The sequence below is a fragment of the Haemaphysalis longicornis genome, unplaced genomic scaffold (genome assembly GCF_048455015.1).
Source record: "Haemaphysalis longicornis isolate Haplotype H1 unplaced genomic scaffold, Haemaphysalis longicornis Haplotype H1 scaffold_9, whole genome shotgun sequence".
NCBI classification, from domain to species: Eukaryota; Metazoa; Arthropoda; class Arachnida; order Ixodida; family Ixodidae; genus Haemaphysalis; species Haemaphysalis longicornis.
Genome location: NW_027526460.1, coordinates 85,711,296 through 85,738,940, shown reverse-complemented (window position 1 = coordinate 85,738,940; position 27,645 = coordinate 85,711,296). Strand labels below are relative to the sequence as shown.

Sequence of the window (27,645 nt, the reverse complement as noted above, 5' to 3'; positions counted from 1 at the left end):
CACAAAGGTCGCATTTTTTGGTCTATTTTGTTTGATACGGGGAACAACGATGGTACTTACCTGTGTAACCTGAAAATAAATAAAAACAATTTTCGCCTATGGGAAAATGGCGGTTGATTTGGACGTGCGAGCCAGCGCAAGTTGATGTTAGGATGACGGAACCACCTGGAGTATGCAGAGCGAAACGAACGTTTTGGATTCATGGTAAGAAGGAGCCGAATGGTGCAGCAGACGATCAGAAAATGCACCTAGGAGTGAGCTAGCAGACGATCAGAAAACACGGTTTTCGGGCTCGCACGTCCAAATCAGCCGCCATTTCCCATAGGCGAAAATCGTGTTTAGTTATTTTCAGGATAAACAGGTAAGTACTGTCGTTGTTCCCCGTGTCAAACAAAATAGACCACAAAATGCGACCTTCGTGTGAAGTTTGAGCGCGAACAAAGCGGCGGTTCGCTCAGGAAAATGTTTTGAATTATCTTCGCAACACCCTGTATGTGCTGCAGCGGGATGATCACGCACTGGCATTCCATGCTGGTGGTAGCTGTAGCTTTCGCAGTGCTTGGATACGCGAGGGAAAGAGGGAAAGCGTTTATCAAGAGTGTTACAGAGCCCGTTTAATGTTGCGGTTCAGTGTACTTTGAGAGACGTTTGAACGGGCAGTTTCGTGCGCTTAGTGATTTGAAGACAGGAATAGAACTGCTTCGCCATTTCAAACATACACTGAGTTATTGCATTCCAAGCAATTAAAACGCATGTATGTACGTTTTTGTTTTGTGAAGCCAGGCCCACAAAGTCTAACAGGTGCGATCACATTAGTGTAGTTCATGTTACTGAAAAAAATTAAAGTATAAAAAGAGATAAAATTTTTTAACTTCCACATAGGATGTTGAATAGAATATGGGTGCCCATTTTGAAATTCGGGTGTAGGTAAATCGAAAGAAGCACAAGTAAAACTCAACTAAAAAAATGGGTTACTAGAATAAGGTACTCGGCGTGAAGAGCTTAGCCTATCAACATTCCACACATTATATATTATCGTACTATATAGGAGAAAACTAGCAAACACCAAGCACTTTGCTTTGGAAGGGTAATCTCAATGCGATTCTTCGTTGAAAAATATTGTAAAAAGCTCAATGTAAGACCATAATTGCACGAGAACAAAACGACTGGCTTTCAAGACATTAAATACATATTTAGCAAAGTTGAAACAGCTTAAAAGCTTGAAGGGTTTGTGGGACCGGAAGAATTTGCCAGAAGTTGCTGATTCTCTGCACATACTTTTCTGAACGCATCAAAATGACATGTGTACCGCATTAAATTCTATGTTTCAGTGGGACTCTATAGCCATGAGCCAATTTAATTCGATTCAACTATGAGCTAGGAGCAAAACAAAACGTTTAACCGTGTTTAACAGAGCCGTAAAAAAATAATTCACCGAGCATGATGATGTGCTCTAATAAAAAATCTGATCGCGGTGTTTATGTGTAAACGTTTCGCGATGTATTGTACACAAAAAAACTCTAGAAAGATGTGTATCGTCTGAACAGTTACAGATTGACATGTGGGAATGTCTCAGCCACTACCGACAGACCTGCGCTCAATCAGAGCTGTGTTTTTTTAATGATGGAATCAATGGACGCTTTCACCACATATTTCACCGGCGATGACAACACCGCGCTACGCACGAAAGTTTGCTTGCAAAACTGCGCTGTAAGCTCTCTCGCAGTACCCTTTCGTGTTTGCGCGCGCCTCTGCCTTCCACTCCCTCAGCTGCAACGAAGGTCAACCGCAGGAACGAGCAATTAACAGCAGCGATCTTAAGTATGTTAATAAAAAACATGTAACTGGAATAAAACAAAATAGAGAGGACAAGTCTGGGAATCGTGCGAAAAACACTGGTCAGATAAAACGCCGCTGTAGGACAACTGTAGAGAACCGCATACGCGTTAGGTGAACTACAGGTATCGCTTGTGATGAAGAATGAGCACAAAAATTGCAAGGTCTTTTTATAATAAACGAAGGCCACTTCGTGGGCTATCTCGCCACTTCTGTTTTGTCTGTTTGCAGCAGCGCTGGATGAGAAAAAGGAAGATGGTGTCAACTTTGCGTGATGAACGGACTGAGTTAGTTAGAACACACTGTGGTCATCCTTTTTTAATTTATGAATAAAGCTGCACACACGAACATGGAAAAGAAGAGGGGTGGAAAAACAACGCGATGCGTTTTTCTCTTCTACTTGTCGTCGACATTTTTGTGCGGTGGTTCTTAGAAAAATGAGTACGCACCAACTCGCCGAACTAGCCAATTTGTGGACTGTGTTTTCTGGGAAGTGCGAAAGAGAGCAGATGTTAAGAAATTAAAAAAGAATTAAGAAAGCTCGTTCGAGAGCTCAAACGTAGAATAATGCTGTTGCTATCTCATCTAAATTTTTGTGCCAGCGAAAAAAATAAACACAATAGTGCACATTGGTTTTCGGTCTACTTTTTTATCTGCTTGCTGGTGAAGCTCCTTTTTTCTAACCTTCAGCTATAGAGGGCAACGCTCAAGGCTTCAAGACGCCCTGTACCGAACAAAAAATTTCGGCCGTAGAGTTTATAAGCGTTGAAACACGGCTTTTGATTGTTTAGCTGGGCCCAACGCATACGTTCCAACGGGAGAGCAAAAACAGACTGATAATTTCATTAAGCGAATAACATTTACTACTCCTACAACGGATTTAAGTGCCCTAATGCAGGAAAAAACTCAGACAGAACTAAACATGTTTAAAGAGGAAAATAAAGATAACACAAATGAAGGGGAATCGCACAGGACGAGCTCTGGGCAAGAAGTGGTATACTTGCTTGCGCGAAAAAAACAAAAGGCTACAACGCAAGCGACAGCAAACGGACACTATCGAAAATGATGGCACAGCAAAACGACGTTCCCCCGCCTGTACAGCTTCAAACGTGCTCAGGTGCAACGACACATTCAGTTCCGCTTGCCTTGGCTGCCTAAGTGCGGTTCTTTGCTCTGTCAACACATTGGCCCACCTTAATGCAGCGACAAACACATGAAATTGTGCTTTTTGTTACCATTGGAACATTGTATAAACACGCTACGGTTTCTACGACTACAGTTTAAGAGAACCACTGGCTCCTATTCGGCCAAGAGTAATGAGCGGTGGCTGGACGCGCCATTGGAAAAAAGAAATTCGGAATATTTTTAAAGTCCACCCGAACTCAAAATTTACAAGTGTTTGAAAATGTCGCACCACATTTTCTTGATCACTGGTAAAAATATTAACTGCGTTCTTTGGTACAGAAAACTTTGGCCACCTTGATCTCTTTGGAAAAGGTTTGCAAGGACGAACTGGGTTGAACAATGTGAAATAAAGCGGTTAGTGCTGAGCCGTTCCCTGTCCTACACCAAAAAAAATGTAATGTCCGTTTCGCTAGAACCTTAGGTGTCCTCGTCCAGGACCGAAAAATTTCAAACAATGGATCGAACGTTCCTGTGGAAAGGGGCGTACGGCGGCTGCACTGGGAGGCACAAGACAGCGGGTGGTGCATATTCGCGCAGCATGCACACATTGCATAGAGGGATTATGCGACACGGTTAGGGGCTTCAACTTCACACAGTATAAATGCTAAAAGTAGCCTAAACTGCAAATGTATGGCATGATGCCAGCTGGGTATGCAGGACTGCCGCAGGCGGTCATTTCTAGACATTTACTCCGTGCATTTGTCAGCGAAAAGAGAAACAGTTTGTCTATATTCGATCTTTTTTTGTAATTTCGCCGCGGATATGGCGCATCTTGGTGGCACTATACCGAAGAGCAGCGTGATTGTTATGAGCCTTTAAAATGTCTAGCGCAAAAACCCAAAGAGGATACACAAGAAAGGAGACAGGAGAAGCGCTAAAATTCAACTAAACTTTATTCGCCGCTAAAGCTGGTAAATAAAGAAACAACTGGAGCATGCGCAGCATACGCCACAGCAGGGTATCACAAGTACGCAATAATGTGAATCACCGAAACGCTCGAAAAAAAATTTCTCTGAGTTAAAAAGGACCACCGACGTATCACTGGTACAATTATGGCTTTTTTTCTTTATATAAAAAGCTTCCAAGTGTTCACATGCTGTCGCGTCGCTGCTCCTTCCCAGAATATAATGCTGTATTCGGGTGGTCGCACTGATACTCCGACTCGTAGTACGCCGATGTGCCGCTTTCCTCAATCCAAGCAAGAGTCACCGTTCCCCAAACGAACGCGTACCCGATCTTGGAGCAGTACGCGACCGTGGCGCCGGGGCGCGGCCAACACGGCCAGGCCGGTGGGTCGGCCAAGGTGTTTCAACATTGTTTCAACACATGGCGGCCTCCAGATCGGACGCGTTAGCTCCAAGCCGAAGTTGCGAACGTATTTCTGCACTTTGAACACAGGAAGCAGTGCGGCGAACAGTTCAGCGAACTTTGTCGCGTAAACCTGCGAGTCGTCGTCGTGTGAGCTGCTGTCCTCCTAGGCGTCGATTTCGAGGTGCAGAAGCAGCGGACACGGTTCCCCTACACTCAATAGGCGTCTCCGTTTCGACATGATGCGGAGATGCCTTCAGTAATAACACAAGAAGCAAAAACGTCGAAATACTCCCACAACAAACCACTGGCCAGGCCTTAGCGAACGCCACCGACTAGGCAGGCGAGCGGGCGAGCCGCGCCGGCCGGGGTGACGTAACCTTTCACCTCCAGATTTCGGCGGCGCTCCGACTCTGGAGTCAGAGCATTCGGAGGCGCTCGGAGTGGAGGACAACGCTCTGAGACGACCAACGGAACATCCGTCGAGCGCTCAATTTCGACCACCCCAACGCAGGAGTCGCTTTCCGGAGTGCTCCAGAGCGCTCTAAAACGACCACCCGAATACAGCATTAATCTCCCCCAGAAGTGGCTCACACTTGCCGGCATGGCAATGCGCGGGCAAATGCGCACTTCCTTTTTTTTACCGACAATATATGTTCCCGTGCTCGGTCATTGATACATCGGCCGGTCTGGCCAACATAAACTTTTCCTCATTTAGGTGGAATCTGATACACGACGCCTATAGCGCAGTCCACAAAGGGCCTAGCATGCTTCTTGTCACATCCTTGCTTTTTGCGCCCATTGGAATAGGTGCGCGCGCAAAGTCGGGTCAGCTAACGCGGCGCGCAGAACAGGATCGGAATCCCATGCCTGTTGGCCACCTTTTTGAGGGGATGGAAGACTTTGTGGATATACGGCACCACTTCTGGTTTTGCCGTACATTGCGCTGGCGGCTCAGGCGTTCTTCTAGAGGTGCCTCCTTTAACCATCTTGAGGAGTGCCTCTGTGACTGAGTACAAAACCGTGCACGGGAAGCTGCCTGAAAGCAGCCTTTCCATTTGCTTATCAAAGCTAGCCTGCATGGAGTGGGCACACGACTTGGAGAGAGCCGATTACAGGCATGAGTGAGCGACTGCTCTTTTCACCGTCTTGGGGTGTGCAGAGTCAAAAGGGAGGAGCTCTTTCTGTGCCCGTGGGGAATAACGCCAGCAGACATGCTTGGTACCTAAATTAATGTTAATATCTAAACACTGCAACGAGTTCTGTAAAAGAATCTCGTGCGTATAATCTAAACCCTTCCCATGGCGCCGAAAAGCGGCTAAAACAAAGTCAACAGATTCTGTGTGCGTCAGAGTATTATGTTTGTTTAAAACCACTAAAAAATCGTCCACTTATCTAAAACCTTTTGAAGCTAACTTGTCGTCTAAGTCTTTGTGCAAGGCATGGTTAAGTGCAGCTTAGAATATATTACAGAGTACAGGGGCCACACAGGAACCAATACAAATCCCTTGTCTTTGCAGAAACAGACCATTGTCACAGGAGATAAAAGTAGACTTTAAATAAAACTCAACCAACGAAATGAAGAGGTCCTCTGACACACCTGCCGAGATCTTAAAACCGATGGCACCATTTTCCTCAAAGCACTCTTTAATTGCCTCGAACAAAACACCATGAGGCACAGAATAGAACAGGTCCTCAACATCCACTGAACAGGCGTAGCGAATATATGCTCCGCTCTTAAAAAAAACGGTCACCTCATTTGAACTCTTGGTAGCAAAAGGGTCAGCAATTTCCAGACAATTCAGGTTCTTCAAAAGGTATGGGCTGAGCAAGTGCTGTCAAGAACCCTTTTCACTGACGATCGAGCGGAACGGTGAATTTTGCTTATGCGTTTTTGCAAAGAACACATCAAGAGCATGGCACTTACAATCAATAATGTCCTTGGCCAACTTAGTCAATTCAAGGTCCTTGCACATGGCAGCGGCTTTGCTCTTTACTCTTGTGGCGCTTCCCTTCACAGGAACGAAATTCTTGTCTAACGCTTGGCCCGCCTTCTCGAGGAACATTTTGTCCGGCGTGGCCACAAAACCACCTTCTCTGTCAGCTTGTAGCAGTCGCAGATTATTTCGTTTGAAGAAGGATATCACCGTGGCCGTAGAATTCCTGGGGTTCGGACTAGAGAATTCGGACTAGACGATTCGGAGTAGACAATCCCGGTTTTTCTAGCATGTCTTGTGCAAGGTTTAGTAATTTTTGGCCAGGCCCCCACAAGTATAAGATGTATGAGTAAGTATGATTCCGTGGCTATTTCGTAGAGGAAGAAGTAATGCGGTTTAGCCCATGCATAGAGAGAAGAATTCGGTCAAATAGGTAAGAGGGAAAGTGTTTGGACTAGAAAACGTCAGTACTAGAGTTCGGACTAGAACACAGCATAGAGGCTTTATTATTTCTTCTGTAATAGGTGCTTTTTTATATAAACCGTGTATTGGCAGGTTGTGTTATTTCGAGGAAAATGAAGTATAGTGTGACCCTAATTTTTTGTTGACGCACCCACGACACGGAAAAGTCTGCCACCATCGGGATATCTTCGTTGTAATATTCGGCAAGCAATTCGGACATCGAGTATAAAAGCTGATGCAACGAGCGAAATTATGTTTGCTGATCGCAGGTACCGGTCGCCGGTCGAAGAAACGTCGGTAAAATAATGGCCGAGTCTAATCGAATCCTCCCGCATGCCATCCGTAGTCTTCTTCTACGGAAAGTAAGGAATGACTTGGATTTTCGCGCAAGTGCGAACACAAATGCGTCTGGCTAGTATGCTTCCGCTGATCGATCCGCCATTCCCATTTGCCTGGTAATCAGGGAGGCGCTACATGGCGGCGAGATCACGCCAAAACATCAAGAAAAGCCGCTTCTTTGATTGTCCGTTACTTGTGCAGGCAGCGAAACATCCAAAGAGTCCTGCAATCGAACTCATTGTTTTCTGTGGGGAAAAAGAAAAATGAGTAATTGTTAAGCCATGAACAAAGTGCTCTATAGCGAAATATTGGCGAAAGAGTCCAGTATGGCTTTCGTAAGGAACATTATGTCTCCTGTCATGCAGCCTTCTACAAAACCTTACATTTTTAGGTGGTCTCTATGAAGAAATTATTGTTATCTGCTCCTGCAGAGTTCAAAAACGGAAAGAAGAAATGTGCAGAAACTTCCATGGGACAATCATCGAACAATTGCTTCAGCGGCTGTGTTACAACCAATCCCCTTTAAAGAAGGGTGCATTAGTACGCGCAAGAAATTCTGGGAAGACGCTTTTTTTAGTCCTCGAGTGAGAAGTTTGATATATATCAAGGAAGGCCACCGCCCGTTAAATAAATGTGCAGTAAAACCCACTGCATCCGTACAATACTATATTTGCTGACCACTTTTTAAGGTCGGCTTAACTACTTTACACAAATGCTGAACTACAAAGTGAGTGCAATATCGCACGTCTTGCATATAAGACCGCTGGCCCTTACATACATACCTCCCGAAATTCCCTTCGAACCGCTTAACACCGATACCCTTTACGGTCAACTGCACGATTGTACCCAAATGGATTGCTGAGATGACATTTTTATACGGCAGTCCAGGATGCCTGATGTCGAAGTTTGAAGACCCAAGGGCTTTCTAGTAAAGGCCTCCATTGGATCCCATCTATCCCTATGAAGCGCTATACAAGTAGCACCCTTAAACTGGGGTTCACTATGATACATAAATGCATTGGTGGGAAGATCCTCTTCCTTTTGCGTCAAAGTCTCTTTCGTTTACTATGACTTAGACGTTTGATCAATTACCCTTCTTGGCTATATGCATACGCTATTAGTGGGAACGTCCTTTGGTATACTCACTTATTACTAGCTGTGTAATTAACATTCAAAAATTTATCCTGTTGCAGCGAGTGGATGTCTTTATAGTACGTTTCTAATTCACAGGCAACACCTCATTTGCTAGGTTCTGTCAAGCTGTGGTGTTCCCAGCATTTCGTGGTCGTGTCGCATTTCGCCGGAGCATTGCTGGCCACCCACCCAGCGCAAGATTTACTCAATTTTAATTTTAATTTCATTTTCCTTACAGAAGCTTCCCTGTAAAATGTGGCACCCTTGATAGTATTAAATGGTAAGTATATCTATCTTTTGGCAGTCGGCACTTTGTGTGCCGTCTTTACAGGATTTCGTCACCATGAATGTAACATTTATGATAGACGTGGATAACGAATGCTTGCGCGTTAAACGGTCACGTATTCATTGCACGGTGCATCGAGAGTTTTTTGTCAATCCCTCACAAGGGTATGTTGCATTCGTGAGCTCGTGCCAGGGCTGCTGTTAAAAGACGAAAGCATAAAGTCCTGGCTTTTTCATCATATAAAACATCGCTAATAAATGACTCTTCGAAAGGAGGGAGGAGTCCCCTCGTCTATATAAGAATCTACTAAGCAACCACGCTGATAAGGATGACATTAGAAAAAAACATACTCGCCATGTGCGATTCAAACTCTTAAGCCTATTCTACATCGTGCGAATTTCACCTGCTAATTCGCAGCTGCGGTAGCGCACGTGCGGTGAAAGAGTCTGTTCTCGTTGCTGTGCAAATTGCCTAATGTTCGAGACAGTCGAACATCTACTGTGAACACCGCTTGGAATTTGGCCAAGCAGTGAAAATTTGTCGCAACAGCGAAACTAGGATAATTGATCGTTTTGCCACTGGAGGGGCGCCGCAGCTGCGAATTCCGAAATTCACACCATGTCGAATATGCTTCGGGGCTCTGCAAACACGGTTACTGGAGGCTGTATTATCTTGACCTCCGTGCCGTACCAACATGCATGACATTCTACGCTTATGAGTTCAGGGCAGCGCCAATCGAACAATCGAGTATAAAAAAGACCTCCTTTCTCTCCGGGGCGATACTCCAACGTCTACAACATGTGAATAGCCGTAAATTCGCAGGGAAGCTTCGTACGCAACCTGTGCCCCCAAATTTCAGAACGAGGGGCGTAATGTGCATGTTGCTTCTTAAAATTGAGAATTGGCTTGAGGTCTTTCTAAGCACGTGAAAATTACTACCTTCAGTTGACTTAAGAGGCTTCAACGTGCTCTTGTCCTTAGCGCTCTAAACTCCTGCCCTTTCTTGTAATACTCACACACACCCACACGTAAATACTATATATATATATATATATATATATATATATATATATATATATATATATATATATATATATATATATATATATATATATACAGAAAGAAATGCCCTATGCCTGCCGGCAGAAAGAAATGCCGGCAGGCATAGGGGAAGGTTAGACTATTTTTTTTACCGTTAGTGACGTTACGTTATTATTAATTTTTATTACTTACGTGAGAAAGAAAGAAAGAAAAACACGCGCCCAGAGTGGGGACCGAACCCACGCCTTTCGATTAGATCTCGAATGCCTTACCAATTCGGCTATCTGGGCGACTGTGTTCTGCTTCACTTTCTGGGGTATTTATATTTACTACAACTGTATCTGACGCTTGAGGGTGGTAGCCAGCGCCACTCAGACTACACGGGGAGAAGGGGACCTTCTTTTTCAACCACCGGGGCGTGACGCGAACGTCTACAGCCTGTCATGAGCGGTCAACTGGCGGGAAACCCTCTTATGCTACCTTGGCATCAAGGCTGCCAGAACCGAGGCCCTCGCTAAGCTTTCGCGCGATAATATGGTTTGGAAATGAGGGGCTCGTTAGGAAATACAGAAAGAAATGCCGGCAGTCTACAACGCCAAAGAAGACATAGGGGAAGGTTAGACTATTTTTTTTACCGTTAGTGACGTTACATTATTATTAATTTTTATTAATTACGTGAGAAAGAAAGAAAGAAAAACACGCGCCCAGAGTGGGGACCGAACCCACGCCTTTCGATTAGATCTCGAATGCCTTACCAATTCGGCTATCTGGGCGACTGTGTTTCGCCTTTCGATTACATGTCGAATGCCTTGGTAAGGCATTCGACATGTAATCGAAAGGCGTGGGTTCGGTCCCCACTCTGGGCGCGTGTTTTTCTTTCTTTCTTTCTTCTGTATATTAAAAAAAATGATTACTTCATTAACCGTAGTGAAAAAGAAAAGAGCCTAACCACACCCCTATGCCTCCTTTGGCGTTGTAGACTGCTGCCCTATCTTTCTGTATTTTCCTCAACGAGCCCCTCATTTCCTTACTATATTATTCTGCGAAAGCCTAGCGAGGGTCTCGGTTCTGGCAGCCTTGATGCCTAGGTAGCATAAGAGGGCTTCCCGCCAGTTACCCGCTCATGACAGGCTGTAGACGCTCGAGTCACGCCCCGGGGGTTGAAAAGAAGGTCCCCTTCTCCCCGTGTAGTCAGAGTGGCGCTGGCTACCACCCTCAAGCGTCAGATACACTTCTAGTAAATATAAATATCCCAGAAAGTGAAGGAGAACACAGTCGCCCAGATAGCCGAATTGGTAAGGCATTCGACATGTAATCGAAAGGCGTGGGTTCGGTCCCCACTCTGGGCGCGTGTTTTTCTTTCTTTCTTTCTTCTGTATATTAAAAAAAATGATTACTTCATTAACCGTAGTGAAAAAGAAAAGAGCCTAACCACACCCCTATGCCTCCTTTGGCGTTGTAGACTGCTGCCCTATCTTTCTGTATTTTCCTCAACGAGCCCCTCATTTCCTTACTATATTATTTTGCGAAAGCCTAGCGAGGGTCTCGGTTCTGGCAGCCTTGATGCCTAGGTAGCATAAGAGGGCTTCCCGCCAGTTACCCGCTCATGACAGGCTGTAGACGCTCGAGTCACGGCCCGGGGGTTGAAAAGAAGGTCCCCTTCTCCCCGTGTAGTCAGAGTGGCGCTGGCTACCACCCTCAAGCGTCAGATACACTTCTAGTAAATATAAATAGCCCAGAAAGTGAAGGAGAACACAGTCGCCCAGATAGCCGAATTGGTAAGGCATTCGACATGTAATCGAAAGGCGTGGGTTCGGTCCCCACTCTGGGCGCGTGTTTTTCTTTCTTTCTTTCTTCTGTATATTAAAAAAAATGATTACTTCATTAACCGTAGTGAAAAAGAAAAGAGCCTAACCACACCCCTATGCCTCCTTTGGCGTTGTAGACTGCTGCCCTATCTTTCTGTAAATATATATATATATATATATATATATATATATATATATATATATATATATATATATATAGGCGTAAGATACAGTTGTAGCAAATATAATACCCCAGAAAGTGAAGGAGTACATAGTCGCCCAGATAGCCGAATTGGTAAGGCATTCGAGATCTAATCGAAAGGCGTGGGTTCGGTCCCCACTGTGGGCGCGTATTTTTCTTTCTTTCTTTCTCACGTAATTAATAACAAAAAAATATAATAACGTCCCTAACAGTAAAAAAAAATAGTCCAACCATTACCCTATGCCTTCTTTGGCGTTGTATGTAGACTGCCGGCATTTCTTTCTGTATATATATATATATATATATATATATATATATATATATATATATATAGATCGTGAGGTTCGATGGACCAGTATAAAAATAGAGAAAAAAGTGGACTGACATGTTTCCCGTTTTTTGTTGGCAACAGTTTCGGAGTTAGAAACTCCTTCTTCAGGGCTCCCTGAAGAAGGCGTTTCCAACTCCGAAGCTGTTGGCAAAGCAAAACGGTAAACATGTCAGTCCACTTTTTTCACCATATATATACATATATATATATATATATATATATATATATATATATATATATATATATATATATATATATATATATATATATATATAGAAAGATAGGTCAGCAGTCTACGACGCCAAAGGAGGCATAGGGGTGTGGTTGGGCTCTTTTTTATTTTAGTACGGTTAATGAAGGGAAATTTTTTTTTTAATATAGAGAAGAAAGAAAGAAAAACACGCGCCCAGAGTGGGGACCGAACCCACGCCTTTCGATTACATGTCGAATGCCTTACCAATTCGGCTATCTGGGCGACTGTGTTCTCCTTCACTTTCTGGGCTATTTATATTTACTAGGAGTGTATCTGACACTTGAGGGTGGTAGCCAGCGCCACTCTGACTACACGGGGCGAAGGGGACCTTCTTTTCAACCCCCGGGGCGTGACTCCAACGTCTACAGCCTGTATATATATATATATATATATATATATTGTAATGCAGAAGATTGGCAACGTTCACCGGAAGAATCAAGACCGTCACCAATCCCCTGCGGGAGATGTGCGCCACTTTATCGTCGTCGGTAGCAGAAGCCGAATATGGAAGCCCCACCGCCATCGCCTGGAGCGACGGGGTTCTCTCTCGCTCTGCTTCCTCCAAGCGTCGACTGTGCTCGGACTGTGCTCGGCCTGTGCCCTCCTCGTCTTTCGCCTACACAGCAACCCTTGCCAATAAACCCCATTTCAAGATATATATATATATATATATATATATATATATATATATATATATATATATATATATATATATATATATATAGTCCGAGGGAAACAGAAAGGGAGCTGACGACAATTTGTAAGGAAACAAGGGCGCGCGCAGTGAAGTGCGTGCATTCGAAATACTTCGGTATAAAGCTTCTGTCAGCAATGCACTTGCAAAAGCATGCTCTTACGAAAGCGTGCTATCTCTAACGGGTTTTTTGCAATTTGATTCCCAGGTAAAACATACATGTAGTGTTCTCTTTTGCTGTTTAGAACCAGAAGAAGAACCCGCGCAGCATGGAAGGGATTTGATTCTAATGAGTTCCGAGGATGCCGACATCTCTTCGGTAACTCGCAAACAGTCTGGTCTCCGTGTACCTTCATTTAAACATACGTTTACCTCGTGCTTTGGCGCGCGTCTTTTTTAACAGATTGTTCATTTTCAAAGAACATTTCCTTATTGTATTCTTCGGCTGGATCAAAAGCTTTGAGCACCTCTCGAGAGTCTGTAATAGGAAACAGGGATAGTGGTAGTGCTCTTTCGAGAACAAGTCGCAGTGCATTACGCAAATGGGGAGCACGGCCTATAAAAAGCCTTTTTCCTTCAGACACCAGGAGTATATTGAGCTGTTTCTCATAAACTATATACTAGCTAAATGAAGAATACATTTAGGAACTTGCATCGCGGCCTAAGGCATCGCCTTTAAAGCTTGAAAAGATAGCAAGCACTGCTTTTATCAGAGAAGCATTCGTGAAAAAATGCCGGTCGGTGGTCGCTCGCGACGGCCAATTCCTTGACAAGTTGGTTTATGTTGCGAAGTTGGGGAACAGCGCAGAGAAAACGGGACAAGAGACGAAGACGACGAAAAACAGGGCTGACTCAGTTCTAAGTGACCCCTATAATAGACTTCTTCGTTTTCTCTTGTCCCGTCTTTTCTGTGCTGTTTTCTTACTTCGCAGATGATGGCTGTGCATGTGCTCTAAAGTGCGATACTTGGATAAATAGTAAGAAATGATAACAGAGAGAAGCAAAAAGAAGACGTGTGCTCAGACGGTTCCAAGCACATGCAGTAGAACACATGGGTTTCTTTTTTTATCTGAGATAGTAGGCTCCCTATATGATGGGGACGCTGATGTGCTAACAGGCAAACTACAAGAATAACGCTTTTTTGTTACTACAGAAAGTTGCCTGCTGTTTTTCTGTTCGGCGTCTCAAATTTTAAAGCGAGAGCATCAGTTAACACGGTAGATCAAAAATACAGCGTAATAAACGAGAGGAGCCTAGACAATTGAAGAAGATGAAAGATGATTGTTGAAGATGAAAACTCAACAAAGAAAAAGGATTATGGCGACAATAAAAGGGCAGGTTCGGAAAATATTCTCTAACGCTTTCATATTAAGTTTATTGTAAGGTGCCGATAAGTGACTCGTAACTTTTTCGAAGAAACCACAACAAAGTAACCAATAAATAAAGAACGCTGGAATGTTAGGTTCGGTACTTAAGGCCCGCCTCAAATATTCCAGAAATTTGTTTTGGCCTGAATAAAGTTCATGTGTATACGCCACACCACAATTTTAGTTGTATCAGAATATGTTGACTATATTGCCACGAACCATGTTTTGGGTTTGTTATCTTTTGTTTTTGCCGACCGGCTGCGCCGGGATCTGTTATCTGTGTTATCCGGGGGCCAAGTGAAGCGTATATGTTCATTCCATTCTTTATGCCGCACGTGTTATCTCCTGTCATGTTCGTGCAAAATTATTTTTCTCCCACCCCTGTAACAGCCCGCAAGGGCTAACAGTATCCGAAATAAATAAATAAAGAAATAAACGTCACCAGCCTAGAACAACCTTCTCGGATCAACAGTGTTCTAGAGGCAATTGTACTGTTCGAAAAAGCCTCGCGCCGAGAGATAAATGCCCGCAGAGCAGACACCGCGGCCTTCGACTCGCCGACGCACGCCTGCGCAGTCACCTTGTTGTATGATGCTTCGCCGTTTGTGTATCGTTTGAGTTGTTAGGGGAGCACAAGTTCGCTCCAATAAACTTTTTTCCTTCAAAACAACTGCGTCATCTTGGGCTTCGTGACAATATATACCCATTGTTCACGCTTTTTTCTATAGAATAAATTATTTTTAAACAGTGCAGAACACGGCTTAAAAGAAAATATAGAAGTGAGACAGGCGCTGCAAAACAGTCGACGTCCAAACATTTACGAAAAAATCGGCCGTATCTTTTCAAAATATACGTCCCCTCAAGAATATCTCAGCAGAGAACTTGCTCCGAATCCCAAAAAGGAATTATCAGGCGTTGCGGGAAAGACCACCTAAATTTATACTCAGATCGAATATAACGGGGAACTTGGAAAGTGCGCCATCGAAGGCATGGGTATTCGCACCACATTATTTTTGTTTAAATAACAACCAAACATATATCATATTTTATACCTGCTATAAAGAGAACTTTGATGCGAAAGTTGTTATTTAAAGAGGTGTAGGCTCCTTCGCCCACCTTTCACCTCTAAAATGGGTCCTACAAGACGCGATCCCAATGATTCAGTGACGCCTATGTAGCAGGAAGAGCAAGAATACGAGCGCCGTCTGCCATAGTAGGTTTCTTATAATAGATCACGAAATGCGAAAAGCGCTCTTTTGTCCGTCGTACATTCTAGTAATGCGAAAAATGGGAAAGTGGTTGAGAGGATTTAATCCGCAAAATTCGTACACCAGAACAGGATTAAACGTGTAACGCAATGCCCAGGGAATGGTTCTGAGGCGAACACTTCAGCAGAATAATTCGCGCAGTTTAGATTAACGTGAAGCTGTCAGAATAGTTCTGCAATATCTGTTTCCGTCTTGAACGTACATGGATATTTTAACTATTGCGGGAGTAGGAATCTGTGAGGTTCCTAAACTATGCCTGAAGGCGATATACCTCGGTCACCACATTCGGTGTTCTTTCGTATGTTAAGTCCGCCTTGCAAGAGCTTGACAACAGTTTGTAAAAGCGAAAAGTGAACCAGTTTGCGGCTACCGTTAATTGGAACAAAACATATGTCCTATAGACACTGAAAGGATTAATTTTTCTATCTTGAGTGAAATGCTGACTACATTCATCGGGTAAATGAAGGATGTTCGCTAAGTGTTTCGAAAGATCAGAACTTACCTTTGCCAACACATCCCCAAAGTATTTCGTACGAGCACATCTCGTTCTAGCAGATTGGGAGCTTTTCTGGAGTGTTTAGGATGAGAGACGCTCGTCTACGGATACGATTATGTGTTGCCCAGCAGATGGTAGCACTTACTGAACGATTTCATTTATATTTCAGCCGCAGCGCGGTTTTTGGCTGAAAACAGGGCGCCCGTGGCGACAACGCATGCGTAGATGGCTCGTCAACCGATGCGACAATTTCCGTCTTTATAAGCTTGTACTCATGAGGATTATTTGTATACTGGCGTTTTTATTGTGTCCATAAGTGAAGACGATTGCGATAACGCTTAATTGAGCAGTTCTTCTGTTATTGACGTGGGCATCTCTGGAGCGAACATTGCGAGTGCTTGCATAGCCGCTCTGCATCATTCCCTGCATTGAAATTTACAACGTAACCCGAAAGCTTGCAAAGTAAAATAGCCAAAGCTGATTAGCCTAAACAAGTGAAGAATGACGATCCGCATGCTACTGTTTTCTTTGCGCGGTTGGCATTTTTATTAGCCCTGGAAGCTGATTTCCTATGTACTGTATAGGCACGAAGTATATTGAGTTGGTATGAATTTAACTGTATTGAGTTTACCTATTTGATCATTGAGTTGTTCACCATTCAGAGTTCAGCGTTTCGCCCATTCAGTACCTATTTTTCGTACAATACGAATTGAAATTAGCAATAGAAAACAGGCACTTTGGAAGAGAACGTTCTCAAGAAAAGAAAACACTTCAGGGGTTAATTGATCGGTTGATTGATTGATTCACTGAGTGAGTGAGAGGAACGAGATGGGCTGTCTGCTAGTGGCAGTAGAAATTGAGGGAGTGATAGTTAGCAACTTGTATCGGCCAGTGGAGTAACTAAGTCGTTGATAGACATTGTGGAGACCATATTGTCACGGCATGGCCTGTTGCACGCACCCGGCCACAAAGAACAAAAGAACGAAAGGATGCCTCGGGGAGCAACCAACCAACCAACAGCGCCCAACCAACTACGCCCCGTGCTGAAGTAAAACAAGGGAGACACGCGGCGGCGCAAGAGAGAGCTCGGTGGCAGCGGCACTAGGGCGTTCGTTTTAGTGAGGCACACGTTCGCCTTTTAATAAATCTGATTGTTGTTTTACCGCCAAAATCGTCTTCTTGAGTTTGTGCCTGGTTACACTGGTGAGGTGCGGGGTATCTTCAACCCCATGCTTGCGACTCCTCCTGCTTCGCCTGCATCAAGCCCCAAGAAGCCGGCACCTGTCTACGCCCCGGTTCATCGTAGCAGCCGTCGACTGCTAGGCCTCGCTCCTGAGTTCTCCACTCTTCCCGAGAAGAACGCGTCGGCTTGTCACCACGGATGGAACAAGCACCAGCTTCACAGATGGCTTTCCACCCACAAGTGACTTTCCAACATCCTCGAGAGCCTGAAATCCTTCATGGTGACTTGTTCGGAGACGCGGAGGACTGGCGCAATCAGTTTGAGCGAGTCGCTTCGTTCAATCAGTGGAACGAGGTTCAAAAACTGCAACAAGTTTACTTTTCTTTGGATCCCTATGCGAGAACATGGCTTGAAAGTCGAGAAGGCTTTTGCGAACATGGGAAGAATTTTGCCAGGAGCTACGGGAAGCATTCTCTAGCACAGACCGGTGAGAGCACGCACAACGGCTTTTTGAATCGCGCATTCAGGAACCGAATTAGAGTGTAATCATGTTCTCGGAGCACATAGCGCGCCTGTTTGAAAGGCGGACCCCGACATGTCTGAACCGAAGAAGTTGCGCTACCTAATGCATGGTGTTAAGGAGCAGCTATTCGCCGGGCTTGTACGGAAAGCTCCGCGGACTGTACGCGAATTTGTAATGGAGGCTACGGCCATCGAACTAGCACTCCAGGACTGATGCCGCCAGTACGATCGCTCAAGCAACGCATCCTTGGTGAATACTGCTGTTCTGTCTGCAGTCAACGAGAGCTCTCTGCGTGACCTCGTCCGCTCGATTGTACGCGTAGAACTCCAGAAACATAATGTCTGTCCCAACCAGCCAGTTCGAATCTCTGTTGCGGAGGTCGTACGCGAGGAAATTCACCAGGCACTTCCACTACCCGAAAGTCACCCCGAAGAGCCACAAGTGAACTACGCGAATGTCTTGACTCGCCCACAGCTCCACAGGTCAACGGCACCGCGTCGACAGCCAGTTGCTGGACCAGGGCCTCGGCCCGATCCCAGAACCCATCCTGAGGTACGCAAGATAGACGTGTGGCAACCGGCAACCGGCAGGCAGGTAGGCAGGCAGGCAGGCAGGCGGGCGGGCGGGCGGGCGGGCGGGCTAACTGACTGACTGACTGATTGATTGACTGACTGATTGACTGATTGACTTATTGATTGATTGATTGATTGATTGATTGATTGATTGATTGATTGATTGATTGATTGGTTGATTGATTGATTGATTGATTGATTGATTGATTGATTGATTGATTGATTGATTGATTGATTGATTGTGAGTTTTAACGCGCTTAAGGTACACCTGCGCTATGTGGTGCGCCGTAGTAAAGGTCTCAGGAGTAATTTTGACCACTCGGGATTACATCGTGCGCCTTAATCTATACACACGGGAGTTTTCTCATTCCGTCTCCTTCAGAAAAGCTTCCCCTGCGGCTGGGATCGAACCCGTGTCCTTGAGTTCAGCAGCGTAATGCCTTAGTCTCTGAGCCACCGCGGAGGGTAGCGGATGGTAGGACGAGATGGGAAAAGGCTGCTCAATGTAGCCTATGGAAGGCTACAAGGATTATGGTAAAATATGCTGTGTACGTTAACTTACAAGAACAAGTCGCCACAAGTATGGATGCTTGGCAGGCATTTCTTTTGTACACCAAATTCCCGTCAATAATAATACCCTGACTCAGTCATCTTTCAATTCGTAAGGTGCATCCGAAGATATCAATCTAAATTCGTCTTAATCTATAGACGAGAAAAGGAGTAACACAATTCAGTGGTTGTTAAGTCTCTGCTACGTTGTTTAGTGTTTTTATGTAAGGAATCGGAGTACCGTGTCCAAATATTCTTATGCAATTTTTGTTGTTATATCTGAAAATCTATTTCTTTTTCAAATTTTGTGAGGCGGAGTTAGTTTCATTGCCGAAATTGAATCAATAGTGTAATAAGTGCAATACACGAGCATAAAAAATATCCCGTCCAAAGGCAAAAAACTCAAGAAGAAACTATACAAAAATAGGATTTATAAAGTATTACAAGGAAGAAATTTGATTTTCTCCAGTGGCCACCAGTTCGATGCATTTTATATATTTTGCAAATACTATCAAAATCTGTGGCAATACTTTACTTTACAAATAGAACTGTGTTTTGCTTTGTGCTGTGCCCTACAAATCCTCTGATATATGTATCACCGTAGCCGTTTAGAGAGACCCGCCGCGGTGGCTCAGTGGCTAAGGCGTTGCGCTGCTGAGCACGAGGTCGCGGGTTCGATTCCCGGCCGCGGCGGCCGCTTTTCTGATGGAGGCGAAAAGCAAAAACGCCCGTGTGTACGAGATTTCGGCGCACGTTAAAGATCCCCTGGTAGTGAAAATTATTCCGGAGCCCTCCACTACGGCGCGCCTCATCGCCTGCGTTGCGTCGGCGCATAAAACCCTACAATCAATCAAATCAAATCAAAAGCCGTTTAGAGAACCGTTTTTCTTGTGACAGATTTGTTCCGTTTTCTTTATATGTTGCTTCTTTTGCTTTACAGGAAACAATTGCCAACAGACGTATAACAATTTGTTTGTTTATTGCAAGAGGAAAACCAACAACTGGTTATATATCCTCTTTGTTTCACAAGCCCGGATATACGTTTGCCTCCAGCCGCAACTACGTTTTTTCCTCGTCGACACGAGTGTGTCTCTCGGTGTGGTCACTGATTTGAAAATGCGTCGTTCTGCTGAATACCAGGTAACGGGCTTGATTTCCAGGGGCTAAGACCTCGCTTCTGTGCCCGAAATGGAGCTGATTTATATGCCCAAGGCTACGTCTTTCAATCTGAACAAAGGTGGCTTTAACCTCACGGGCCCTCTGAGGTAGGTTACTTCTGTACATGCATCATTCCCACGTGCACACATTTATCAGGGTCGCTGCGCTTTTGAGCACGATAAAAGTCCGGCACATCGCCCTATACGAAAGATTTGTGGATTTTATATACGCGTAAATGACATTTTAAGGGTGTTATCAAGCATATTCATTTTTATAACTTACTTTCTTCACGCTGGGTCGAAAAACAGGAATATCTAATTCAGTTTCTAATCGTTTTTCGTCCGTGCTCTGCACTAACGTAAGGGCAGCAGAGGATACCAATAGAAGTTCTCACTCCATCACATTCTCACACAGCACTAACTTTCCACAAGGATAGACACTCCGAGGGCCGCCCATACACTTCCCTAGTATTGGAATTTCAGGCGCGAGATACATGTTTCTAAGTATCACGCAAACAGTGATCGATGCGACGTGCTTGTATGTGGTCTGACAACACGTCTTTTCACTTCGGGGTGCCGCCTAATGATTAAATGTTTAGCTCTGCCTGAATATGGCTTGCGCGTGGAAGCTAGGCCCAAAATTGCCTCCTGCACTCTTTTTTTCATCTTTATGGCGCTATCTGTGTATTGAAGATTTGAACTCCGCAGCATACAGAGGCACTTATAGCCTTATGAATGCTCACCTTCCCAGTCTTAGTATACTAAAAGAAAGTTGCCCGTAATATTACTGCAGTAACGCGGTGAAGGTACTTATTTTTGCATGAATGGCCTTCTTTATTATACACCCACACACACAGATACTACATTCACTCATCATATACTCACACACGTGTACGCGCATACATACTTGCACATACATACGTATACGGCCATGGCGCCGTAAATGATTGCCTTAATTACAAACCGCTAATTAGGAATTAGCAAGCCAGTTTGCTTCACCACAAGCGTTGCACAATGATTTAATCCTACTTTCTATGCACTTTATTCTTAAGATTCCAAATATGGCTACTACTTGTGTAGTGCCTTGCGGGTCTAGAGGCGGGACCAGAAAAGAGGAAGGCCATTAACTCGATGGAGGCGGAGTATCAAATAATTTGGAATTAATTATTAGACGAGCACATTGTAAGACAGGACGTACAGAAGAAACATTAGAGCCGCCATCCTCCTGTAATTGATAGAAACAGGGAATCATGATGTCGTGTTTAAATGTTTTATGAAAATTATTATATCTGGGTAAGTAATTTAGAAACTTGTACTTCTGAACGCAACTTGGTCGTTACTTCGGAGTAAATGCGTTCCTTCCTGACTGAAACCCATATTTGTTTGTCAAGTGCTATTAAACAGAACGTTGAAATAAGGCTGTTGGGTCAGAACAGCTTTATGCGAGCATGTCGTACGTCTTTTCAGAAAACAAATCCCCTGGCAATTTGGTTGACTTTGTTCAAGCTCTTGTTCTCACAACTTGCCTCGTTGTCATTGCAAGTACATTACTGAAGTTTGTAAAAAGGCATCAGCTTTTTGGTAGTTCGCAAGGTGTGTGTAGTCAGTTTCCACACCATGCCTTCATTTACCTGTGGTACGACAATTGTCACCATGTGTTGGAAATCTGAAGGTGAAATTCCAGTGTTTAAAGAAATATACCTATACTAAAAATATGCTTGGAGATCTCTTTGTGCTTGTTGTTCCCTCTAAGATGTGTCCCCGAAGCATGTCGTAAAACGTCTGTTTAAGTGGCCACTGAGGCAGCGGGTTTTAAAAACAAGCAAGGTGGCACTCTCTTATTACACGGATGGGGCGCCATTGAGAATTGCTAAAACAACATTTGAAGGCGTTCACCCTGCTTCAGAGCAAGCTTGCACCATGCAGAGGCACCATTCCGAAACCCGAGATCAGGCAACTACGACTTTTGCCATTTGCATGTACAGGAGGGAACCAACCCTTACTTTACAATCGGCCGCGAAGTACTACAGCCCTTAGAGATGGCCTGCCCAAGGGCCTTAAAGAAACGCAAAAAAAGCAAACGTTACAGGTGGTCATAACGCACTCACTACGCTTTAGTGAGTGCGTTATTCCCTTTGTTCATTTTATTGTGCTTTGTTTACGTACTTGGGTGTGTCTAGAGCGGCAAGCTTGCCGACGTGATAGCGCCAAACAAGATGTGGTGCTGCATACCCCGTGTGTCTCGTGCTAAATCTTTTGTGCCGTTTTTTTGCCCTCACTTACGAGATAGGGGTGAGGCACACGCGGGTTGTGTAGCATCACCAACGGCAAGTAAAAGCCTATGGCAGCAAATGGACCGATTCTTTTTTGGGGGGGACACAAGGGGTAGTGATGGCCGTCAATGGAAGTTTTTTCTACTAACAACGCAATTCATGGCTTTTTCATAATCAGACATATAAGAGTTGTGGCGTGTATCTTCCACTTGGACATGGTAATTATACATGCGGCATCTCGGCCTCCATTGGTTGCTTACCAGCAGCGTCGATTCCCAGAAAGGTTGCATAAGAAAGTTACCAACAAAAGGTAATCGCAGATATTGGGCTAGAGCCAGAGCTAATGAACAACAGAGGGAACACTGGCAGCAATTGCGATCACAGCCCTCGGGGAAACGGGACTTCTATTGTCCCGTTTTACTGCCCCGCAGGGGCCTGTGTTTGCGCGCGGGTAACTGCTGCTGTACCCTGACTCTTTTCGCGCGAACGTAGCCCCTGTAGTAGTCCTTTGGAACTCTGTTTTCCTTTCATTCGGAAAGCGAGAACTAAGCTTTTCTGAACGACACACTCCTGCAGTGAATGAGGTAGTAGTGAATGTTTTCCTATTTGTAATTTTGGAAGCGTGCGTTTATGTGGTGGTATACCCAGTTCATGAACAGTTTCTTCATCAAGACATAATAAAGCTCGGAAATTTTTTGGTCCCCGACAAAATATGTAACACAGCTATTCTTTGATTGAAGGTCTCAAACCCAAGATCCCGCATGTGTGGCATAGAACTCGCCCAAGGGGCTTTTATCATAACATTCGCCTTTCTTCTTGAGGAAAAAAAATTGAACGGAACAGAAATTGGACGTCCGAGCGAGAGTGCCAGCCTGAACGTCACACGTAGAACGCAGATGTTGGTTTCGATAGAGCTAGTTATACTATGCAGAAGGAGGAGGAATAAATAATTTTAGCGAAAGAGTGTCGGCGCAGAGATGTCGGGAGCCTTCCGTGCCGACGAGGCAGTGAGCTTGCGCCGAATTCAGTGCTGCTTGCGCAAGGCTTCTTGCAACTTTTGTGCCGAGCAAGTCAGCGCAGACTCCTACTGCTCAACAAATGGGTTCTTAGCGGCGTTGTGATTACACGGGCAGGAGAAAACTTAATGATACGTTGTAAGGGCGGACACAGTGGGGGGAGTTGGGTGAGAAAATAGATGGTGACTTTTTCTAGAGAATTCTCTGATTATAAAATGTTTCTGTTTACGGTGTTCGCAGTATGCATGCTTCGTAATCTGATATGAAGACGTTAGGACAAGAAATGTTCTTCATATGTCTGTGTTAGTGTGGGAGCTTAGAATTGTCTAGAAGTGGCGAACTCGAAGATGTTAACGTTGCAGGTGGCAGCGTGTTCTGTCTCGTTCGCAACAAGGCCTAAGCGGCCTCGGTGCCCAGGCCATAGTGATTTCAATATCTTCGGGAAGCTGTAGAGGGTGAGTACGGTGGAAATTTATTGCATCAGTACTCAAAATTTATTTTATCTATTTATTTATTTAGAGATACTGCCGATCTCGTGAGATATCATAGCAGGTGGGCAAAAAAAGGTACATTGAAGTGTAAAAAATGCGTCACAGAATGTGATAGTCAGTACTAAATGCATAGCAATACAGCGCACAATGTATAATAACAGAGCGGTTTCAGTGATCATGGTGTGCATATTACTGGCATTAATACACTCTGACATCACTAAAAGCAAACTGACACAGCTTCATGTCTGAAAAGGTATACATTTGGTTGATCCTTTGAACAAAACATACAGCCATAAAAGCAATCGAACTCTAAAAGACTCAGAGTAACACATACAAACAGACGATGACGACAGTTTATAATACGGGTAGCGCCACATGGTTAGAGCTAAAAAAAATTAAATTTGCACCAATTGCTTTTCCACAAGTTTTAAAAATGTTGTCATTGAAGTGGCACTCGTGATGGATGGGCTTAGTTTGTTCCATTCTCTTATCGCTAGAGGGAAAAAGGAGTTCCTGAGACAGTGCGGCAAGGGAATTCAGTGAGTGTAAAAGAGTGCTTATTACGCGTCGGTCGTGTCTGTACGACCGAGATGAGGTTTGTGGTACTAATGTTCATCTGATTATGAAGCAATTGGAACAGGAACTTAAAACGCGCTAATTTCGCCCTATTTTGCACGTTCAGCAACTCAGCTTTTTTTAATAACTCGGAAGGTGACTCTGGTTTTTTGTATTTGTTGAATATAAACCTAACCACTTTCCATTGTATTGCTTCGACTTTGTTAATATGCACTCTTTCGGAAGGGAACCAGACGATGTTTGCGTACTCTAAGATTGTTCTGACGAATGTGTTGTACGCAAGCAGCTTTGTCTCAGGTGGCGCGAGATACAGGCGGCGCCTGAGAATAAATAGCCGTTTCAGAGCGGATGATGTAATGTTGTTGATATGGGATCGCCACCTAAGATCATGCGTTATGGTGAGCCCTAAGTATTTATACTCTGTCACCCTGGTAAGGGGCGTGTCGTTTATCGTGTACGAAAATTCAGAAATACATTTTTTCCTCGTTACGATCAAAAAAGCGGATTTGAGTTCGTTTATTTTCATCTGCCAATCATCACACCACCTGGAAATTGATTTTAACGTTTCATTTAGAATTATGTGATCATCAGGTGAATTAATCTCTCGGTAAATAATACAGTCATCTGCGAAGAGCCTGATTTTGGTTCTGGATTGGGCAGGTAGGTCGTTTATGTAAATGAGGAAGAGAATTGGAGCCAGGACACTACCCTGTGGGACGTCAGACGTGACCGGGACAATTTCGGACGCTTCTTTTTGGACTACAACAAACTGCTGCCGATCCTTCAAGTAGTCAATGAGCCAGTTAACAATGACCCCCATCGCCTAACGTGGATTCAAGTTTCTTAATTAGTTTATCATGTGGTACACGATCCAACGCTTTGGATAGGTCCAAAAAAATTAAATCTATTTGCTTCTGACCGTCAATGCTTAGTGATAAATCATGGGTGAGCTCTAACAGTTGAGTGGTCGTCGAGAGACCCTTCCGAAAACCATGTTGGCAAGGGGACAAGAAGTGCTCACGTTCAAGATGTGTTATTATGTGTTTAAGGATTGCATGTTCAAGAATCTTACACACTGTACAAGTTAAAGAAATAGGCCTGAAATTAGACACATCTGTTTTGTTTCCCGATTTATGTACCGGAATTATTTTGGCAAGCTTCCATTCTTTCGGCAGTCTAGCCAGAGTTAATGACTTATTAAAAATAACGCATAAATATTTTGATACCCATTCAGAGTATCTTTTAAGAAAAATATTTGGTACGTTATCAGGTCCGGTGGATTTCTTTGTATCTAATGCTAATAAAAGATTCAATACTCCCGCTTCGGTTACCGTGAGAGGTCCCATAGTACCGTGATTAAACAGGCCTATGGGTGGTAAGTTACCATCATCGACTGTAAACACAGACTGGAAGTAGGTATTAAGTAAGTTTGCTGTTTTTACGTTGTCTTCAGGTGATGTGGGTTGATCATTACGTTTCTTGGGGTTTAAGTAATTCCAAAATTTTGTAGGAGCGCTCTTCATAAAACTAGGCAGGGTCTTAGTGATGTAATTAGACTTTGCATGCTTTATTTTAGATTTAACAGTAGTAATTGCCGTGGCAAGTAGGTTTACGCTTGATTGTTGAGAGTTTGCTTTTCGTGCCTTTCTAAGCCGTTTTACTTTTCGTTTGGCGTGTATGATATCTCGCGTAATCCATGGGTTTCCTTTATTAGGCCTCTTGCATTTGGTTGGCATGTAATTATTAATACAAAAGAAGATTATATCTTTAAAACTTATGCCATAGTCTGTCTATGTCTGCTGAATGTTTTTGTGACCGTTTCTGACTGAATTCTGACCGTTTTTGTGACATCGGTAAATAGATACAAGTAACTAAGCAATCGGAAATATGGTACCTCAAAATCAATTCGTTTTCAACATGCTGCCTTTGAATCATGTCACGTGGGAGAACCCACACATAATAGGAGAGTACGCTTTCTTAAATTTCTAATAGCACTCTCTAGACGACAATAGCAGCGGTGAACCCATGTATTTAGGACGCATTGCGATTTCATGTTGCGTAAGCAGCGGACCTGGGGTGAATATTACACAAACGTATGTTGTACAACTTGTACATGAAATAATCGCCAAGACTGGCGTTTTGAGAGCTATATCCTGCAGCTGCGAGATTTACTACAACGGGTTGCATCACTCTGCAACTACCCAACGTTTCGGCCAGTCACAAAGCCACTAGGGATACAACTACCGTCTTTAGTTTGGCCAGTGGTAAAATATTCGCACTAAAACACAAAGTGATATAATCAATGACTGCCGTTTTTGTGACATCGGTAAAGAAGTACAAGTAACTAAGCAATCGGAAATATGGCATCTGAAAAAGCACTAATTTTTCGCTAGATAGTTATGCCAGAATGACTGAAGTTATGAGGTCCTTGAAACAGGCGTTGAAAAAAAAGCACTCGGAAACAGTCATAAATGAAATTGGTGACGCGGCAAAGCGGGCCCTCGAAATACACCTAAAGATGAGTAAAGAAAATGTACTAATCACTCGAATGTCGAAATATCGAATTAACGACAAAGACAGCTCATTTAATTTTTTTTTTGCGCACGTCTATTTCAGAAGCAATCGGACATGCTAGTTCATCTTCTCGCGGATAGCTGGGCCTAAAGAACAAGTTTTCGGACGTGCAGCAATCCGTTCAGAGCGCGGATCAGCATAGCAGAATTATTCGAGGACAGCAAGAGTATCCGCAGCTTCTTTTGCAGTACGACCCAACTGGGATACACCACCACACGGGTCCTCATGGGACGCCTCATACTCCGCACCGAGGGCATCGTTGATGATACTCATCAGCGCTTAATTCTGGCCGGGGATAACAACGCCACCATCAATGGCAACGTAGTCAGCAAGCTTAACTTCAGATGGAAGCAGATCAACGAATATTCCATCGTAATCCACGTCTTCTAGGGCTGTAGACTCCGGGCTTTCACACGTTTCGAAACGAACAAATCCGCGCCCTATTACAGAGATATTTTGTAAACGGCATTTCGTAACAGAACAATTAGCAGCAGAAGAATATGTCGTGTAGGGGAGTTCGTCATGGGGCTATTCGTCGCTATACATCAAGTTGTCCAGAAAAAAATTATTAATTTTTCATGGCTTCAAGCACATTGAATTTTTCGGGAAAGTTGGCATTGAACGTTGGTGCCTGCGTGGTGGTCCTATCGAGTTCGTGCCCCTATTCAACACTCGACTGCGGCAAATTACTCCGAAAACAGCGCTGTCTACTAAGAAAGTAGAGCATTTCAGCGAAATCTTCTGACTACAAAGCAAACAGTGAAGTAGGGATAACCTTCGTTCG

General features: G+C 44.0%; 2 non-coding genes across 2 annotated transcripts; both read left to right on the top strand.

Moving 5' to 3' along the window:
• Positions 1–10,805: 10,805 nt before the first annotated feature.
• Trnat-ugu (transfer RNA threonine (anticodon UGU)) lies at positions 10,806–10,877 on the top strand. The gene has a single exon. It is a non-coding gene; the product is annotated as a tRNA-Thr (tRNA).
• Positions 10,878–11,288: 411 nt separating this feature from the next.
• Trnat-ugu (transfer RNA threonine (anticodon UGU)) lies at positions 11,289–11,360 on the top strand. The gene has a single exon. It is a non-coding gene; the product is annotated as a tRNA-Thr (tRNA).
• The last annotated feature ends 16,285 nt before the right edge of the window (positions 11,361–27,645 follow it).